General features: G+C 44.1%; 1 protein-coding gene across 2 annotated transcripts in view; it reads left to right on the top strand.

Annotated features, from left to right (window-relative positions):
• LOC146772802 (SMAD family member 4-like) overlaps positions 1 to 21,403 on the top strand; it is a 271,678-nt gene that overhangs the window by 63,689 nt on the left and 186,586 nt on the right. The window lies entirely within an intron of this gene.

Genomic DNA, 21,403 nt, shown 5'->3' with positions numbered 1-21,403 from the left:
AAGGGCGTGAGTCTGATTCTTTAGGTTCTGCCGGTGAGGAAGGAGCAGAGCCAGTCGAGGGCGGCTCCATGTATGCCGGCGTCGTGGAATCTGGTGGTGAAAGTGCGGTGGGAGATGGTGTTGAAGGCTGCCGAGAGGTCAAGCAGGATCAGAGATGCGGTGTGGCCTTGATCGAGCAGGGTGCGGATGTCGTCTGTGGCGGAGAGTAGGGCGGTCTCAGTGCTGGGATTGCGGCGGAATCCGGATTGGGAGTGGTCAAGGATGGAGTTCTCTTCGATGAAGTTCTATAATTAGGCATTGACGATCTTCTCATTGACTTTGGCTGTGAAAGGGAGGAGAGAGATGGGTCGGTAGTTCTCGAGGTCCGTCGGATCTGCTGAGGGCTTCTTGAGGCGGGGCTTGACTTCTGTGCGTTGATGGTGCGTCTTAGCTCAGATGCTATGGCGGCGGCTCTGTGGAAGATGTGCGGAGGGCAGGGGTCCTTGGGGGTTCCTGAGTGAATGCCTTTCATGGTCGATGCGGTGTCTTCGGTGGTGACTCAGATCCAGGAGGAAATAGTAGGCTGGCTGTCGTTGCTGGGGGGAGCAATGGGTTTGGTGTCCGGAGGCTGTTTGTTGAAGTTGTCGTAGAGGGATCTTATTTTCAGGTGGAAGTAGGAGCCGAGTTTGTTGCAGAGATCCTGGGAGGGTATGACGTCAGTGGCTTCGCTGGGGGGCTTGGTGAATTCCTGAATGATGCTGAAGAGTTCCTTGGAGTTGCTGGCTTTGGCGTGAATTTTGTTTCGGATGAAGGTCTTTTTGGTGGATCAAATCCTTATCTTCATTGAACACTTGGGGTGGTAATAGTTTGATTTTGTTACTCCAAAAATGCTCCTATTGTTTAAGAATTCTGTTTTTATTTCCTCTTAGTAATTTTTTTAATGTTTTTTAACATCTAAAATGTAACTTGTTGAATTATACAGTTCATATCGATAATGTCTAGCCACCACCAATGTAAGATTCGGAATGTACACAACACTTTAATGCTTGTTTTTTTGTCTTTAATTTTGGCATGTTTGTCCCACATGATATATATATAATTTTATTGTCTCTTCACCAATTTCATGCTCGCTTTTTAACCTGATTTTAACCTTCTGGGGTTTCTTTTGGGTTTTAAATTTGGGTTTGTGGTTGGATTTTTGGACGGCTTTCTTTGGTGTGACATGGTGATCCCAATTTATTTGGTTATACTTCAGCATGTATAGCATTTTACATTTCATTCAAATATTGGGCCGCTGATATAACATATAAGTTGCACCCTTCCTATGCTGCTTATTCTTTATATGCTGCGTACTGTGTTTTCTTTGATCTCTGATACATTTCTATGAATTTTTGGGAGATTTGATTATTACCTGTCCTTGATGTTTGTCTATTCATTGGTTAGTAATTTCTACATACATTTTGCACTCACATTATAGATCTAGATCCACTAGGTTTCTTTTATCTGCTGCTTCTGATGATACTGGCCCAAGCACTTGCACTTTAATATATCTATGCTCTATTGTGTAGTTCTAATAGGATGAAATGACTCTGTTTTTATAAAACATAGCAGAGTTCTTCCCTAGATTTGTCCTATCAACTCGCTATACTATAGTTACCATGGCCCGTTTCAATAGCAGCTATTAGTGCTTTCTACCAACTTCCAGGCAACATTCATGTACATGATTTTTGGGAATCGGCTACAGTTTCCTTTTGATATGTTGACATATATTGAACTTGTACCTATTAGCCATTTATATGAACGGCCGGGAGTTTAGTTTCTTTTTTCCGTCTCCCATAAGCTGATAAGTAAAAAAGTAATTATACATTCTTTTACTTTTTTTATACATATTTTCTTACACTTTATTAGCACTAGCACTATGGTTTATTTTTATTCAACCTCCCGCATAGCCAGCCACAATCTTACATGATGATTTTATGAGCAGGAACCTTTTAAGAATGTTCTCTTTGAATTATTGGATAACATGAGTATACTATATACATTATAAGTCTGTTTTTCTAGATTTCAATATTTCAACTACATGTTTATGAATTTGGGTGTTCCTGGTTACTGTAGTGTGCTGTTTAGTTTCATTATGTAATGTCATTGGCTGTTTTAGGAGAAGGGTACTTTGTGAAAGCATTTAAAAGAAAGACTTGATTATAGCGTGTCATGTGATCAAGGTCGTGGGAAGGCGACCGAAACGCGTCATGTCAGGGTGCACAGAATAAAGTTTGCACTAAACATTCAATTTCGGTAGTACGCTGTGGTCTGTACCTGTGTATCTTCTTGGAGACTACGGAGAACGGGGCGGTGAACTTTTCATACACGCACACACACGCATTTACACATTTCAATTTCACAGTTACATTACATTCACATATTTACAATTGTATAGCATTTCTTGCATGTTTATCATTTGAAGCAATTTACACATTTCAATATCACAGTTACATTACATTTCACATATTTACAATTGTATAGAATTTCTTGCATGTTTATCATTTGAAGCAAAGGTTGATTACGTGATTTGACTGGAATCATATGATTTACAGTCAAGTGGCCAGACGGGATTGGATCTCACGTCCCAGGTTCCAAAGTCAGTGGCTTAGCTCTAGGCTACATCGCTTCACAAATAGATTTTTCCAGCATTTGAAGTTACGAACCCAAATGATATTATACATGCCAGCTCTGGGTTTGTCAGTTCTTGTTATTTTTCCTACCTCACCTTGCCTAATGAAAGCTTGCCATTTTATTATACAGTAAAGTTCATCCTGTTCGACTACGCAATCATCTTCTTCTTCATAGGTGTCTAATCGATTGTCTCGATTCCTCCAGGATAGCCCAGCGCATTCTAGCCTATGACCATATCATACTAATGTAAGTATCCTAAGGTGAATATCTGCACACAGTAAATGTTACACCTCATCCCCAGGGTTCACTAAATGTAATGGCTCTATTGTGACCTCTAGAAACGCACATTGTGTTTTTTCCTACACTTCAGGCATTGCTCATATACTAGAATTTTGTATTTTATTTTGTTGTACCCTGCATGTGTGGCGCAATATGCAGATCAAAATATCACCATCATACCAGATCATGACCTTCACTCTTTATTCTGCGAATGGCGCTTCCCTACAGTGTGTGAGTTTGTTCCTGCATAAATAATCGCAATAGGGGTTGTGAACTTTAATTCTCCTATAGTATGTATCTGTCTACAACTTGCATAGGGATCACTGGGTCAGTGCTGGAAAGGCTAGACTAGTCTGCCTCAGCCTTTAGTCATTTCAAGGCAAGTGACTTAGGTACTTTTGGATTGGATACAAAGAGACATTAAGGCAGCTATGCGTGCATATAAATGCACAATATTGTCTACAACTGAAGTTTTAAAAACAGTATCTCAAATTCTTTTGGATTTCAATTGTCCTTGCTTGTAACTCACTTTAGAGAGGGCATTCTCTTCTTCCTTTACCCTTGCACATGCTACTGTCATTTGTCCACCTAGCCTATCTTCACAAATATATCCCTCCCTTAAATTAACACGTGAAATTGTAATATAAGCAAAGATGAAACACTAGCTCCTCATATTCTCCTCTGCATCAATTATGCATATAGTATAGAGCACTGGACCAAGTTTTACACCTAGGAAACTTATCTGCATATATTCTGCACAGCACTCGAAGGGACTTTTACGTAGATGTCGACAAAACCAACATCACACTCGCTCCTAGTTACAAAAAAGATGAAGAAAGACGACTCTTTCCTCATATTCGGCAACTTTGACGAGCCTTTCAATGGCACAGATGGAGACAGTATTAATTACTGCAGAAGGGATGTCAGTGGCTTCATGCCTGGATCAGACTTCGCCGAGATAGGTGTCACTACTGCCTCCTGTACGCTTCCTGGAGATGGAAGAACCTGGTAATGAAGGACTGTTTGGGGCAGCTTATCATCCTATGCAAGTTAACGTCAAATGCCAGGATACTGATAATGACGAACCTGGAAAAGACAGTTCAACTTATATTGAAGGGGATTTCTCTTTTCAAGAGAGATGGCAATATGCCTTGTATCGTTATGATTCTTTCCAGGAACATTACCCATATGACGAACCTTAGATGCAACAACATAGCTTGCATGAGGATACAATTGCTGTCCCCATTTCATTAGTTACAAATCTTCAACACATGCTAAATGAATGCTACCAGAGGATCCCCAAGGCTAATGCTGTGCCTCAACATACTGTGGGGCGTTCTGATAATCCCTGTGTACCATCGCTTCCTAAAAGTCTATTGGGCTTGCAAACACAAAGGAAAGGAGAATTTTGCCTCCGATCACTATTCAGGATGTCTATACTGAAAGTGATGTGGATGAACAGCCAGAAGAAGGGAAAATTCCTCAGGATCCATCGAGCACTGGTCAGGAATGGAATTAATATGTCACCCTCTATCTGAGTCGTTCTCGCCACCACCTGCTAACTCTCTTCCAGAAGACATAGGAAGCTCTCATGAGCTCTTGAAACAGGCTTCTAAACGTTTTGACTTGTCTTTGCCGATGAATCGAACAGAATGGTTTCATTATGACTTAAAGGATTCTGCTAGAAGATCTGTTAGATCAGTCCCCATTGTGGATCAGATTTAGAAGGAAGTATTAAAGCTTATGAAGACTCCAGCTTCTGTCACAGCTTTTGTTCCTCGACTGGATAATAAATATAAAGCACCAGAAAATGTGCCTACATGTGTGATATGTTATGCACGTTCTGATTCTGTGGTCATGCAAGTGTACCAAAGAAGGTCCAGAATCCTTCCACCCGGTGTTCAGCTCCTCTGGACAAAGAAGACCGATGTCTGGTTAACATTAGTAACTATTTCAACAATGGTAGTGACATCTAGCAGAGCATCCAATGTGATGGCTATTTTAGGAACATATGACAGGCAGATGTGGTCAGACATGTCAGCCTTCCTAAAATAACTACCGGAAGATAAAATAAGGAAGCAAAGGAAATCCTTTAAGAAGATTAGAGAGCTTCATCTGAAATAATTGACACAGCAATGGATCTGTCCTCGACGGCCATCAGATAGATGGCGGGTGTGACAGTCCTACCTCCGGCAAGGTTGGCTGAAGGCCACGGCCTTTCAGCCAGAAGTGCAAGCCAAAATATTAGATATGCTTTTTGATGGTGAAAACCTTTTTTTAAAACATTTTGATGATGCCCTCAAATTTATTATAACAGCCACTGATACGGCACCTTCTTTGGGAGCTTTACAACAGCGTAATTCTTAGCCCTTTTGGGAAGGCAGAGGGCAATTTATGCCCAGAGCTTCTTACCAAGTTTATAGATATCAACTCTATCCCCAATTTCAGCAGGGATATATCGTCACAATACACCTCACAACAATCATACAGAACAGCTATGACAGCGACATACTCGTGACAGCCTGCTCATAGACGACCTCTGACTGGAGAAAAGGTAACAACACCTCCAGACGTTAGTGACAATTTGCAGGCACTAGTCACCTCAGTCTTGCGACAGCAGCATCTGGGCAAGGATGTTCCAACTTTTACAATCATTGGAAGAACATCTTGTCAGACAAATAGGTATTAGATGTAATACAGCATGTTCACACCCTGGAACTTTTTCAAAAGCCTCCCAGACCCCCTATTAGCAAGAAGTCTCATCAATATCTAGCTCTGTTAAAAAAGGAAATTTGATTACTTGTCTCCAAGGGCACGATAGAGGAAGTTCTTCCTGTACATCACAACAAGACCTTTTATTCCAACTTCTTCCTCATCAAGAAAAAGTTCAGGAAAAGGAGACAAGTTATAGATCTGAGACTGCTCAACAATTATATACAGAAACAGCCTTTCAGAATGCTATCTCTACAGGAGATTGTACAACTGAAAAAAGTGTGAGATTACATGATGTCATCAGATCGCCTGGATGCGTACTTCCATGTTCCTATACATATAAAGTACCGAACGTACCTAAGGTTCGAGGGGGCAGGGTGCACTTACCAATGTAAAGTGCTTCTCTTAGGGCTTCGATTGGCTCCCAGAGTTTTCACAAAATGCGTGGCCCAGTGGTAGCGTTCTTGAGAAGAAATGGTCACCCGGTGTTAATCATACCTGGATGACTGACTTATTAAAGGACCCACAGTCCACTCAGCAAAAAGATCTACCTTGGCCTGTCTGCAGTTATTCAAAACTTTGGGCCTAAAATTAAACAGAAAAAAGTCATCCCTAACACCTTCCAGTTTTCCTGGGAGCAACTCTTTTTTTTGTCCTCATTACGCCATAGATTTCTCGGAAAGTTGTTCCTCCTCAGGAAAGTGACTCACTGAGATAGCTGTCTGAGCTTGCTGACTCACAGTGTGGCGTATACAGCTTTATTAAGGTAACCATTGAACAAGATAGGTTTTATTGTCTTTCGACAGAGCTTTTCCAGACCCTCAAGTAGCTGTGTGAATCACATGCCACATCTACTTGGGAAACACAATTAGAATATTTCAATAGCTCCTTTATATAGGGGAATCTGGGGATTTCCATTTCCTGCATATCTCTAGTCTTGCAAGTAAAACAAAGTAAAAGATAAGCCTTGCCTTACATTCATTCTCAGTTTTCTAATATGGGGTCCATGCAAAAAAACACCAGCTGAGGGCTTACCTTAACTTGATGACCAGATATTTCACTCAGGGTCTTACTCAATCTATTCCAGTATGGTGATAATACAAACCAGACCATGAAGATGTGCGTGTCATTCTCTAGCTATGATCCACATATCAGACAAGCGAGCGTCTTGCCTTCCACTTTTGCCAGTTTGCTTGGAGTCCAGTAAGCCCTGTGGATAGTAAATAAGTGTTTACTCATTTAAGTGGTGCAGATTTTACTACCGAGTATATGACATTTAGGGATACTTGCCACAACCGGCCTATATCAGTCTCTGGGATGTCCTCCTTCCAGATCGAAGATGGTGTATGGCCATGTCTATCTTCAGCCTCAAGGAGGTCCCAGTACCATATATTATCCGATAAAGGCATCTAGCCGCATATAAAAAAACAGCACCAAATGCACCACTCAGCCTATATAATTTAAATAAGTCCAAATCATTAGGGTAGTTCTTTTTCCAAAAGCTTCTTCTTTATTATGCAGTTTATCATGCAATCTTTAAAACTAACAACAACAGCAAAAGCAGCCGACGCGTTTCGTCCACCTTTGGACTTCTTCAGGGCTGCAACAAATTTGTACACAAAAGACAATATAAATGACACACATAAGGACCAAAACACGAGCAACAATTTCAACACCATTGAGAACATTAAAAACATTGTAAACACAAAATTATTGTTACTGGTCTGTCTAAAATATCGTCAGGGCAATCCATAGTACATACAATAAAAATTAGTATTTGACGACATCGTATCAGTGACATATTAAACACATGGAATTGCAAGATGAGTGCATTTGGAAAACATATGAGCACTCCTTACAATATGTCACATTTCTAGAGGCCCATGACAAACATTATATTAAAAGAATAAAATAGGCCGGTAGGGGACACAAGAAAGAAGAGGGAACCTCTTCACCCAGAACTCAATGTGAGAAGCATGCAGCAAAAAATCAAATTGAGAAACCCGCTGGATAAAGCGGTAAGTTAGGTGATGGCGGCATAGAAATAGAACCCCAACTGGTGGTCCCACCTAAACCCGAAGGAGACAAAGAAAGGAAAAAAATGACTGCAGAGGGAAAAGAAAAGATCGATAAGTATGTACCCACCAAAAATAGTAGGTTGAATGTCAACCACGTGAGGTTCTTTTTAACTCTATTCAAGAATCTTGCTCCATTCAATTCGTAGTATATCCCAAATAAGTGATCCAAGTCCCTGGGAGGAAGAGAGGATCACATAAGGGGCACTATAGAGGAACAGGGTCAACCTATATAGCCGCGGAGATATATCGGTTTATGGTACGAGTTAGAAAGTTTCAAAATCCGTTGCCATCAGTTTCAAGAATTAGTGTGATAGTAGATCTATATGATAACTCCTCCAATAATAAGGGCGAGTGTATCCTATAATGAGATACCTATGAAAAAAAGACATACATGATGCATACTTCATCAGAAAGATGGGCGTTACAGTTCCAGTAAAAGAGTACCTCACTGCTTTTTAAGAAGGAAATCACAAACATAATTGGAAATATGTACTAAATAACTCAACATGTCATCATTTGACTAAAGCAAAAAGAAAAAACTAGTTTACTAAGCAGAGAAAAGTTTGATGAACTATAACTATCTGAGCGTAAAATCAATTGCGATAAGCATCCAGAATAGGCCCACCAAACTGTGCAGTTGGGGTATGAGAAATACCCTATGTTACTTGCCACAGGGAGCTACCAACTGCATGCAATACTAGCCTCCATAAAGCGAGGCGAGAAACAACTTACCCGATTCAGTATCCAGATACGAGTAAAGGGAGGCACCAATCCCGTCCGGTAGCAGCAGCATCCACGAATGAGGATACCTGTTTATATAGCGTCTATAACAGGCGAGAGGGAAAACACCTGATCCTAATCCCCGAATGCGGGAATTCCGAATCACAATTCGAACGCTTCTAGAAGGGAAAAAGGTCTAGTAAGTCGGCCGCCATATTTGAACGGCGAAAGAGAACTACATGTCGATGTACCGAATCATAACACAGTCGGGATATTACTATTCCCATATGTCCGTGATTTCCATAAAACGAACCTATAATACTGCCCTGGAAGTGCGGGACTAACAGATAGCCGTACAATCTATAACGAAAAAAGAGATAAAAAATGGCGTGAGTGGTAACTTTATCACCTCAATAAATGTGTGTCCAGGAATTAGTTAAAAAATAATCACAAACTCAAAACCAAGGGATAACGCAAACCACTCAAACAGGCGAGTTAAATAACAGCAACTGTACGAGCAATGTCTCAATAAAGAAATGGTCGCCATCTTAAAGAGGTGATAAGCGCCCATGGTCTTATGGTTGATTAAGGGTCTGAAAGTAAATAGCGTGAGGTGTTTTAGGTCTCAACCAAGTCTTATCAAAAAATCTCACAGTCCGCCGCCATCTTTGAAGGGTAAAGGTCTATGTGGCGGTTTGTGGGGAAGAAAGGTGTAAGAGGTAGCTATATCTCCTAATTAGAGGAGTGTCCAGGAAATGGTGAAGTAATAAAAATACAAACCCAAGAGGTAAAGTAACACACCCGAACGTGAGTTTTTAAATGACAGCAACTTTTCAAGCGATGCCTCAATATCGAGATGGGCGCCATCGTGAAGAGGTGATGAGCGCCCATGAGTTAGCCAACGTCACCACTAATTACTGTTTGGTGGTAATGGCAATGTATGTAAGTGATGGATTATTCAAAGACAGAAGAGATAAGGGCAAGGATATGTGAATGTCGATAAGGTTCCCTCTTCTTTCTTGTGTCCCCTACCGGCCTATTTTATTCTTTTAATATAATGTTTGTCATGGGCCTCTAGAAATGTGACATTTTGTAAGGAGTGCTCATATGTTTTCCAAATGCACTCATCTTGCAATTCCATGTGTTTAATATGTCACTGATACGATGTCGTCAAATACTAATTTTTATTGTATGTACTATGGATTGCCCTGACGATATTTTAGACAGACCAGTAACAATAATTTTGTGTTTACAATGTTTTTAATGTTCTCAATGGTGTTGAAATTGTTGCTCGTGTTTTGGCCCTTATGTGTGTCATTTATATTGCCTTTTGTGTACAAATTTGTTGCAGCCCTGAAGAAGTCCAAAGGTGGACGAAACGCGTCGGCTGCTTTTGCTGTTGTTGGAAGTTTTAAAGATTGCATGATAAACTGCATAATAAAGAAGAAGCTTTTGGAAAAAGAACTACCCTAATGATTTGGACTTATTTAAATTATATAGGCTGAGTGGTGCATTTGGTGCTGTTTTTTTATATGTATATTCCAATCAATGGAACGGCATTGTGCTGGCGGGTGCTAACCAAAATTGCACACTTATGGTGAACAAATTTTTTTTTTCACCAACTGATCCATTGAGTTACTCTGAAATCCGGTGCTGTCTTAGTGGGATACCGCTGGCTTTGTGCATTGTATGCATCTAGCCGCATATTCCTTACCTGTGAATTTCCAGGCGTCCGGCTCGATCTAGCCGATTTTCTGAGCAGTGCCTTTGCGTGCCGGTAGGTAGCATCGGTCAACTCCGTGTGACATCGTATGGCTTTGCATTCATCGTTGTGACGTCCACGTCGTCTATATAGGCACCACCTCAGAGCGCTTACATCAGTTCTTTTCTTTCTGATACAGTCAGGCCAGATCCGTCGAAGAGAGCTACTCCCTGTCATTTTTTGACAGACTTTTTTTACTTTTTGTTGAATCTTTTTCGGTGTGTAGGATGTCCAAGAAGACCTCAGGTTTAAACCATGTGGCTCCTGTCACCAAGCTATGTCGGTAACGGCCCCCCCACTCGTGTGCCTTTGGTGCCTGGAGCATGACAACGACCCAAAGTTGTGCTCCAACTGTCAGGCCATGACGCCAAAAGCTTTGAGAGATCGGTCCCAAAAGCTGCTTGCAGCCCGATGTCAGACGCCTTCAAGATCTCCTTGGAGATCTCGTTCCCGGTCTTGGTCGAGAAGAAGGTCCGAGCACCGCTCTGGGTGATCCAAGTCTTCGTCCTCCTATTCAAAATCTTCAATACGGTCAGGTAAGAAGTTCCATAAAAAGTACAAGAAGTCAAAGCATGAGTCGACTTTACCCTGTCCTTCACGCAACGAGACAGGGGAGTCTCGGTATTCAAGACCTCACCCCGCTGATCGGGTGCCTGGATCGGCTCTGTGTTTCCCTCCCTTTCCAGGGACGGGAGCAACCCCCGCCTAGTTGAAAGAATTCTATGACACCATGGTCGCCATATTTGGGTGACTTGACCCTGCCGGCGTGCCTCCAGGCCCTGCAAGCTCAGCGGAACAAGCTCCTCTGGGTTCCGCGCTGGCGGCTCTGGTGCCAAAGACTCTTCATGGATCCATTCCCGGATCCGGATGGGTGCCGGCTGCACCCTTTCGACTTTCCCCGATGCCGAGACCCTCGCCAGCACCCACTGGCGGCACCAGCCTCATTCTTATCCCCAATGACATGGAGCCGGTTGGGCGTCCACCGACGCCGAGACCGGTGCTGACAGAGCCTTTGGGCTTATGTCATATCCTCAACCTTATTCCGAGGGCTAAGATTGGAGGAAGATTGGAAGGGGATGCAGGACCCATGACAGAGAAGAAATGGACTGGTATGAGGAAATGGGTGATGCAAGTGGCATGACTATCTCTCCAGAGCCTGCCAAGCTTTCCCCTCCTAACCTTGCTATGGAGAAGGGAGCTTCCTTAGCCATGGTAGTGCCTAGGGCTGCGGAGGACTTGGGCCTGCAGGTGTCTACATTGGCAGTCAAGACCAGTGTCTTGACAGAGGTCCTGCAGCCTGGAGTCTCCACCTCGGAATCCTTGGTGCCATTTAATGAGGCCTTGACCAATGTTCTTCTGGGGACCTGGTCAAAACTCAGCACTGCGACTCCTGTGAATAGAACCATTGCCCGCTGCCAAAGCCCTGCACGGGACAACCCAGCTTTCCTCACCTCCCACCCAACCCCTGAGAGCTTGATGGCCAAGACACTACTTCCAGTGGCACGTTCCCTTCCGCACTCCTGGATAGGGAATCCAAGAGGCTGAAAGGCTTCGGAAAGAAAAATAAATCCTCCATCAGCCTAGCATTTCGGTCAGTAAACACTGCATGCCTATTAGACCCATTACTCCCACTCCCTGTGAGAGATGGTTGCGTAAGGGCTGCCACAAGTCACGGAGGAGGCCAGGACTGCCCTCTCCCAAGCTGTTGTAGAGGGGAGAGATGCAGCAAAGTTAACTATATGCTGTGGCCTTGACATGACAGACTTGCTGGGCAGAGCGATTTCCTTGACGGTGGCAGTTAGACACCATGCCTTGTTGAGAACATCTGGCTTCTCGGGGGATGTCCAAGCCAACCTGATGGACATGCCCTTTGATGACTCCCATCTCTTTGGAGACAGGGCGGATGCAGCGCTAGAGCGCTTCAAGGAGTCGTGGGCTACAGCCAAATTTTGGGCCCTCTCTGTATCGTTCCATCCTGCATCCACCTTTTGCTCTTTTCATTGCTACTGAAGGGTCTTCCAACCGTGCCAGCCTTATCCTACCCAGAGGACCACGCAAGTGCATGGGCGCGGTACGCCCAGAACCGATGGATTGGGTGGCCAGAAGTCAGGTCAGGCTAATATCTCCTCTCCCTCTGCTGCCTTGAAATCTTCCTAGTTTGAACCTCCCAGATCATGGGCGTCCAGATTACGCCATCACCTCCACCACTGGTGGGAGATCACCGTGGACAGGAGAGTTTTGCAAATAGTCCGAAAGGTATACTCACTCTTTTTCGAGACTACCCCTCCCTCCATGACTCCCACATACAATCGGCTGATGGAGGCTCACCATACTTTGCTTCAGGAGGAAGTCAAGATTCTTTTTGCCAAGGAATCTATAGGGAAGCTTCCTGGGCCAGAAGTAGGCTGTGGTTGCTATTCCCGCTACTTTCTGATCCCCAAAAAGGACGGTGCCCTCTGTCCTATCCTCCACCTCAGAACCCTCAACTACTTCCTCCAAAAAAAGCTCACTGTGGCTCAGGTTCGGTCTGGCCGGGACCCGGGAGACTGGATGGTAGCACTGGTCTTGCAAGATGCCTATTTCAATGTCCCTATTCTGCCTGCCCATCGCCGCTGCCTGCGGTTTATAGTAGGCCATGAGCACTTTCAGTTTACCGTGCTCCCTTTTTGCCTCACCAGTGCCCCTCGGGTGTTCACAAAGGTGATGGCAGTGGTCGCAGCTCATCTGCGCAGACCAGGAGTTCCTGTCTTCCTCTATCTCGACGACTGGCTGTTGAAGGCAGGCTTGCCCCAGGCAGTCGTCTCCCACCTCCAGACTACAGCGAACCTCCTGCATTCGCTGTTTGGGGCTTATCCTCCTGAGCGGCAAGTCCAGTATATACAGGCTATGATACCGATGTTTCAGCCTCTATCCTGGATTTCGGTGAGAATTACTCTGAGGCTGCTGGATCTCATGTATTCTGCTGGTGACTCATTCAAGATGGCAGAATTGGGCTCTGCAGTGGGACCTGGGCACAGCATCAGGGAAATCTCACCGTCGCGGTCCAGATTTCGGAGGGAACTGCGAAAGATCTGCAGTGGTGCTTGACAAACCGCAGACCTCTCTCCCTTCCCCAACCAGACCTCACAGTAGTGACAGATGCGTCACTTCTGGGATGGGGCGGCAATCTGACGGAGGTGGAGATCAGAGGACTCTGGTCTCCGGCCGAGGCAGGGCTCCATATCAACTTGTTGGAGCTCCATGTTATCCGAGTGGCACTAAAGGCCTTCTTACCATTCCTCAAGGGAAGGCGTGTTCAGGTGTTCACTGACAACACCACCGCCATGTGGTACTGCAACAAACAGGGCGGGTGGTGCCTTTGTAATTGGCTGGAACAGCAAGGCATTTCCCTGGTGGTTCAACACCCAGCCGGTTCCCTGAATGCCCCGGGAACGAACTCAGCCGTCAGTGCCTAGCAGACCACGAGTGGCGTCTCTATCTGGGGGTGGCACAGGACTCTTTCATCGGTGAGGAGAGCCTTGGTCAGATCTGTTTGCCTCTGTCGAGAACGCGCAATGTCAGCAGGTTTGCGTGTTGGAGTTTCCAAGGCGGCTCTTGCTCGGCAACAAGGGTGGAGCTCCAGCCTCCTGTAAGCCTTTCCACGCTTACCACTCCTGTCCAGAGTGCTCAAGAAAATCAGGAGCAACTGTGCACAAGTCATGCTTGTGGCTCCGGACTGGGCACAGGGAGTTTGGTATCCCGAGCCTCTGCAGATGAGCATCGATCCTCCGATTATGCTGCCCCTTCGAGAGGATCTTCTGCCGCAGCAGGGGAGAGTCCTCCACCCAAACCTCTCAACCCTCCGCCTCCTTTCATGGAGATTGAGCGGCAACAGTTAATAGCATTCAACCTTCCTCCCTAAGGGTGCAAAGTTATTTTGACAGCAAGGCATCCCTCCACTAAGCCGGTATACGCCTGCTGATGGCTACATTTTTGTAATCATTCTATAGAACAGTCTATCGACCTTTGTCTGCCTCCTTCCCTGACATTCTTCTTTTCATTCTGTCTCTAGCCTGGCAGGGCTGTGATCTGGGCACTTTAAAGGGTTACCTTTCAGCCTTTTTACGGTTGCCAGACCAACCATCACCATTCAAGTCCCCTATTGCACACAGATATCTGAACAAACTTACACATTTGCTTCCTCCTTTACCTTTCACCTTGCCCCAGTGGGACCTTAACTTGGTCCTAACTTATCTGTTGTGTGTACCATTCGAACTACTGCACGATGGTGCCCTCTGGCTGCTCACCATTAAGACAGCCTTTTTAGTGGCAATAACCTCTGCCAGGAAGGTGAACGAGTTGCAGGCGCTTTCCTGTCATCCTCCTTACCTGAACGTCTTTGCAGACAAGGTAGTGCTTTGCACTAGGGTTTCTTTTTTGCCTAAAGTTGTGACACCTTTCCACCTAGGGCAATATGACACCTTGCTCACCTTCAGTGCTCCTCCGCATCCTTTTAAGGAAGAGTAACGTCTCCACCGTCTGGACCGAAAGTGAGCATTATCGTTCTATCTTGATCGCACTAAAGAGTTCTTGGTGGACAACCAACTCTTTGTGGCATACTTTGGAGCAAAGAAGGGACTTGCTGTACAGAGGAGGACCATCTCCCAATGGGTTATCCTCTGCATTTAGATATGTTACGCTATGGCAAAGAAACAGCCTCCTGAGGGCCTCAGAGCTCATTCCACCAGAGCTAAGGCAGCCACCACGGCTCTCCAGTGTGGTGTCCCGGTTCTTGACATCTGCCAGGCAGCTACGTGGGCATCCCTGCACACGTCTGCCAAGCATTATTGCCTGGACAATTAGGTTCGTAGAGAGGACCTCTTTGGCCATTCGGTCCTACAGGAATTTCTGGCTTAAAAATGTACGCAGTCCCTCTTCCGGGGATGGTATTGCTTGGGTATCTGTTCACAGTTATGGAATCTGCAGCTAGATGTCTCTATGAGATGGACATGTTACTTACCTTCGGTAACGCCTTATGTGGTAAAAACATGATCTAGCCGCAGATTCCTTATTGATCCACTCATCCTCCCCGCACTGCGGATCAGTTCTTCATGTTAGAGCTGTTCCCCTTCAGGGCCCTAGTTGTTTAAACACACCACTGTCAGTTTACTGCATGGCTCCGCGCTTCTGGCGTGGAAAGTCACGAAAAGTACTGACGTCAAGGCACCGAGGTGGGGCCTATATAGATGACACAGACGTCATGACGACGAACTTGATGCCATACAACGTCATGCGGAGTCGACTGACGCCACCTACCAGCGTGCAGGTGTACTGCTAAGAAAAATCTTCCAGATCCAGCGTGATGCCTGGAAGTTCACAGGTAATGGATCTGCATCTAGATCATGTCTGTACCAGATAAGGCATTACTGAAGGTAAGTAACTTGTCCAATACTTCATTTTTTAGAATTTCAATACTGTCCAACCTGCTCTCCCATTTCTGTTTGACTTCCTCCACCAGGAGTGCAACTGATAGTATTTCTATCTCGAGACCCTATCTCCAGTGACTGATGTAATTTCAGCTTAGCTAAATAATCCTATCCCATCTCACAGATCTCTCCAATAATTTACACCCGCTTGTTTCAATGGCTGGCACAATGCGTCATTCAAACATTCAGGTGTCCCAGGGGAGTTCCAGATTGGGGCAAAAGTTGCATAATATGGGATATTGACAATTCTTCTAACTCTCATCGAGGTCTGTGGTGCGACAACAAGTACTTTCAACCTAACTCGCTTAAAGTACTTAGGATCCTCAAATTTATATAGGAAGTGATGGCGTCCTATCCCTTCTAACATAGTGGTGTATAGTCTTCCCTTGGGTGAGTTATCTTGTTCGTTCACTAGCAGGCGGATATTTTTAAGCCTTCAAAGCGTAGCAATAGATCTGAAAATTGGGCACCGCCAACCCTCCTGCCTTCAGCTTTCTCCTGAGTACTTTCAGCGAGAGTCTAATGCCTTTGAATGCCTACATGAAACTGCTGTCTCTACCCTGGATCTTACTTATACACTTTTTTAGAAACGTGAGGGGTATAGTATCAAATAAAAATGAGATTTTAGGTAAAACCATCATATTCACCAGGTTCACTCTCCCGTAGTTTGTTAGAGAAAGATTGCTCCATTTCTCCAGGAGCTGATCTGTTTCTCCACTCACTTTCTTCAGGTTTACCAATGGGATGTCGACTAGGCTATGGACAATTTGAATCCCAAGATATCTCAATTCTTAGTATGCTGGATCACACAGTTCTTCACCCATGTCATTATCTCAGTTTTATCCTCACTTATTTTATACCCTGAGATCTCACAGAACCCTTGTGCATGCGCTTAGACATTGAGGGGGTAGGGTTAATAGTATATAGTAAGATATCATCTGCAAATAAGGCCCGTTTAACTTCAAACCCTGGCACGGAAATTGGAATAATAGAGGGATCCTACCTTATCTGCTGTGCAAAATAAATAAAGGTTAAAGAAGAGCGGTGAGAGAGGGCACCCTTGCCTAGTACCTCATGTTATATTGAAGATGTCTGTCGATTCTTTGTTTACCAATACTCTCCGAGTGGGTGATTGATATAGACTTTGGACTGTTCTGACCATTTTGGGACTAATTCCAAAATTTGCAAGAACTTCCCAGAGGTAATTCCAATTGACCCAATCAATCTTCTTTGCGGCTTTTAGGACCACCACTGTCAGTGGAGCTTTCTGGTTAGTATCCTGATCCATAGTGCCAATCAAGAGATGCTGTTCCTGGATAAAACCCTCTGATCTCAATGTATGATTGCTCTAATTATTCCTGCTATTCTACTGGCCAATATACCAGCAAAGATCTTGTAATCCAATTTTAATTAGGATATTGGCCTGTATGATTCAGCATTAGTAAGGTATTTTGCTGATTTCAGGACCAACACAGTTATGGCCTCTTACCAAGTAGATGGGGCTTTTTCTCCCAAGTGGCGGCTGCTAGTAGTTGTCGGGTGGGGCAGTTAAAAAGAAAGGAAAAGATTAGGCAGTGGGAACCTGTGCATGTTCCCCACCCTGGCTGTGTATTACAGCCCGGTGGAGAACATGCTAATTGCGCATGACTGTTTGACCGCCCCAAGATTGTCGGCCAACCCGTCATGCGCACTTAGAAAGTGCCCCAACCACTCCTCCCCCGTTCTGTGAGAAGCCCATCTGCCCCACTGAACTGCCTCAAGACGGAAACAGTTCCTTTAGTGAAAGTACTGGGGTACCTTATCAACATTTTATATAGTTCAGCTGGATGCCCATTGGTTCTGGCTGCCTTAGCTCCCTTTAACTTTATGATGTGATTTTGCACTTCTTCCTCAAAGATCCCCTTATTAAAGGTTCTTTTGATCAGAGTTTTAGTAAGCACTCGGAAATCATTGTCTTTTTGCCAGTTCTTGATTCTCTCACTATTGGGATGAACATCTTCTCTATATAACCTGCTCATATACTTTAAGACATCTCTTTCGATCTTTATATTTGTACTAAGAATCTTTTCGGTATTTGATTCAACTAGTGTTCTTAATAGAGTACTAGTTCTATCCGTCTTTGTTTTCCATGCTAAGACAGAGCTGCAACGCTCTCCATACGCAAAATGCTGCATCTTGCTACTTATCCACTTATCTTGAATTTTCTTTGCTAGACTGCTTCCATATGTGGCTTGAGCCTCCTCTAGTTCGAGATAAAGCTTTCCCAGTTTGGACGGATTATCTATCGAGGCTACTTGTAATTCTGCCTCCTTCCTCATGATTTTATCTTTTAGAACCTTTTCTCTTTCTGAATATTCCTGATTCTGCCTAGCATAGTTACTTATTACTCTCCTTATATAGGCCTTATACCTATCCCATATTATGGGCTGACTTGCTGTTGCCTTATTTAATGTGAGGAAACCTTCTGTTTTGTTCGCCATTTCTCATCTCAGGGCTTCTTCTAAGAGTAATGTCATATTTAAAGTCCATCTTCTCATGTGCGGCCTCCCAGGTAGGCGCAGCTTAAGACATATCAAAGAAGGGTCTGATAGTAAAGCTGGAGAGAGCGTCACAGACTTGATGCAATCGTTTAAAGCCTGATCTATAAGGAAGTATTCAATTTTAGAGTGGTATCCATATTTTGTTACTATAAAAGGTGAATCCTTTAGATGTTCCTGCATGCTTTCTCCAAATGTCTATTAACTTCAGATCTTTCATTGCTTCTCTTATCCCACAGAACATTTTATAGGTGTTCATGTATTTCGCTTTTGAAGTTCTATCTAACTCTGGATTCAAAACTATATTGAAATCTCCACCTACTTGGATGGGTGTTGATATTTCTGACAAGTGTTGTTGCAAAATTCCTAGTGATATTGGATCATCACAGTTGGGACCATAATACACTGCACATGTTAAATAAGTAGTTTTGATTAAAAAATGTAGAGACTTACCATCTCCCTGTGCTATCTATAGCATACTTAATAAGCTTTATTACCGATCGCTTCCTAACCACTATAGCCACCCTTTATGTGCTCCCAAGCTGCTCAGAGCATACAATGCCCTGTACCCATCTGAGTTTACTAAAATAAGCTCTGCACTCTGGGCACTCTAAGTGGGTTTCTTACAGCACGATTATGTGACCACGCCACCCCCTCTCTTAAAGATGTTCTGCCACTAAGCCTTGCTTTCTCCTAGATCTGATCCCATTCACATTCCAGCTTATTATTTTGACCTCAGCTATCTTGGTGTCTGATCTTACTCTATCTCTTCCCATGTGCCTTCCTAAAAAGAGAATTCCTTCACCCTACATCTTTCATAGTTACAGCATCTTCCCTTCAACCCATTATATGCTATGAGGACTTTTTTGGTTTTTACCCCTATGTTCCCCACCCAATGTGCCCCCCGCCACACAGGAACCCCTTCCTCCATCTTTGGTATGTTGTCTGTCATTTTAATAACTCTCATCTGGGATGTCCGCTTATACCTATAAGTATGTCATCAACAGCATCCTCACATCCTTTCCCCATCTAGCCTAAATCTAACTGTGCCGCTGTCATTTCCCCAATGAGGGCACCTACATCCGCTGGGTCTCTAAGGTTGTGCATTTTATTCCTCCACATAATATGCAACATTACAGTAAACTTCATCTGGACCTTAATACCCAACTTCTGCCTGCCATTCATCCACCTTGGAAACAAGCTCCCACTGTTGTCATGCTGTTATTTTACCTATATCGGAATTCACCTTGTACGCATAATCTCCATGTGTCAGGTCCTTCTCTTTTAGTGCACAAGTCAAGATTAGCTCCTTAACTGAGTAAATATGGAAGGTCACAAGAATTTTCCGAGAGGCCTTATGGTTGGCGTATGGTTTAAAAGAGTCACTATGAATCCGCTGGATCTCCTTGTCCAAGCCACTATCGTGCCCATCTTGCGGGATCCATCTTTTCAAAACGTCTACCACATAAGTCTTTAAATTCCCTGACGCTGATCCCTCCGGGATTCTCAGTATTTGCAAATTGTTCCGCCTGGATTGGTTCTCTAGCCTTTCTAGGTCATCCATTAGTGGCTTATTTTGTAGCTTGAGCTGGCCTGTCTCCTAGGTATTGGAATGTGTAAAAAGGATCGTTCTCTCTAGATTCTCCTTCAGAGTAGACGTCTGTTCAGCCAAGTCAGCAAACTTCCTCTCCAGTGCACTACACTTGCCCTGAATCTCCTTTTGATTAATTTACAAAATTTCAAATGTTTTCATCATGTCAGGTCTGAGGCTCAAACGAATGCCCTAAAAGGTTGTATGATGGAACAACGCATACATTCTCCACACATGCCTTTACAACACGTATACTACCAAGCATGACCCACTACCCGCACCCCATTACCACGTATGTCATTACAATGCACATTCATAAGGACACATTGAAAGTGCCCTTACCACGCATACAGTTACCACACATACCACTACCACGCAAACTTTTGCAACTAAATTGTGCTATATGCAGTACAGCTTATAATGGTGAAAGCTGCACTCACTGCGTATCTGACGTCGAGAAGGTGAGGTGTGAGGAGGTTTGGGCAAGACATTGCATAATATTATGGCATGGCTGTCGGGGCTGAAAAGATAGGCTGGAGAGTTTTCTGGAGACTTTTCAGAAGTGAGTGGAATCCGCTGTCTGGTGAAACGTATCTGCGTGTCAGGTCGGCCATTGGGAGGTTGTATGCAAGGGCACTGTGCTCAGGTCTCCCCAGCTCCCCAGTCCTACCCTCCAACAGCATGAAGCAGATTTTCATGGTAGAGGTACTACCCTGCAGCTCCTCGCAGTACTGCAGACCGTTCAGGGTGCTATACAGTACGGCGAGTCCTGACTTTGCCATAAGTAGTAAAGGCTGTTCAACCGCTGCCTACAACACTTCCTGTTCAAGCTGAATGCGTGAGGGCCAGGTTTTATTGAAAGGCAGTCAGACGGCTGTCTTCTCCTTGGCTTTGCCAAAAATCGCAGTGAGTCCTCATTTAAACAGAGCACGTCCCTAAAGTGGAAAACGAATGGGCAGATTCCCTGAGCACAACTCCGAGACAGTACGACGAATGGGAATTAAATCATCAACAATGGCTCCAAATTTTCAAATAATGGGGAACCCCAAGTTTGGATCTTTTTGCAAATGTTCAGAACAAAAAAAGCAAGATGTATGCAAGCAGGTTTCCTGAGAGGAAATCTTAGGGAAACACATTTCTTTTAGCCTGGACAGGAACATTCGCTTACGCCTTTCCTCCTGTTTCTCTAATTCCCAAGGTTATTAAAAAAATCAAGCAAGAACTGTGCCACCTCATTCTGATAGCTCCAGCATGGCTGAGGCAATATTGGTTTACAGAGCTTCTTCTTCTATCATCAGAATGTCTACATGTTCAACTCAAACCAACAGCGAATCTCATTTCCATGAACTAAGGTCAGATAGTTCATCCACAAATACCACCGCTCAATTTATCAGCTTGGATCCTCACTACAGTGAATTCGGATCATTGAATGTACCAGAGGAATGTAAGGCAATACTAGAGAAATCTCGAGCGGATGCCACTAGTAAATCCTATAAAGTAAAATGAAGTGGATTTTGCTGTTGGCGTGCAAATAACAATCTACACCCTTTTGCATCCTCTCCGGAACGGATTAAACTTTACCTACTCCACTTGGCAAGGTCTGGCTT

This window comes from Triturus cristatus, chromosome 12, assembly GCF_964204655.1.
Source record: "Triturus cristatus chromosome 12, aTriCri1.1, whole genome shotgun sequence".
NCBI lineage: Eukaryota > Metazoa > Chordata > Amphibia > Caudata > Salamandridae > Triturus > Triturus cristatus.
This window is presented reverse-complemented; position numbering and strand designations above follow the sequence as displayed.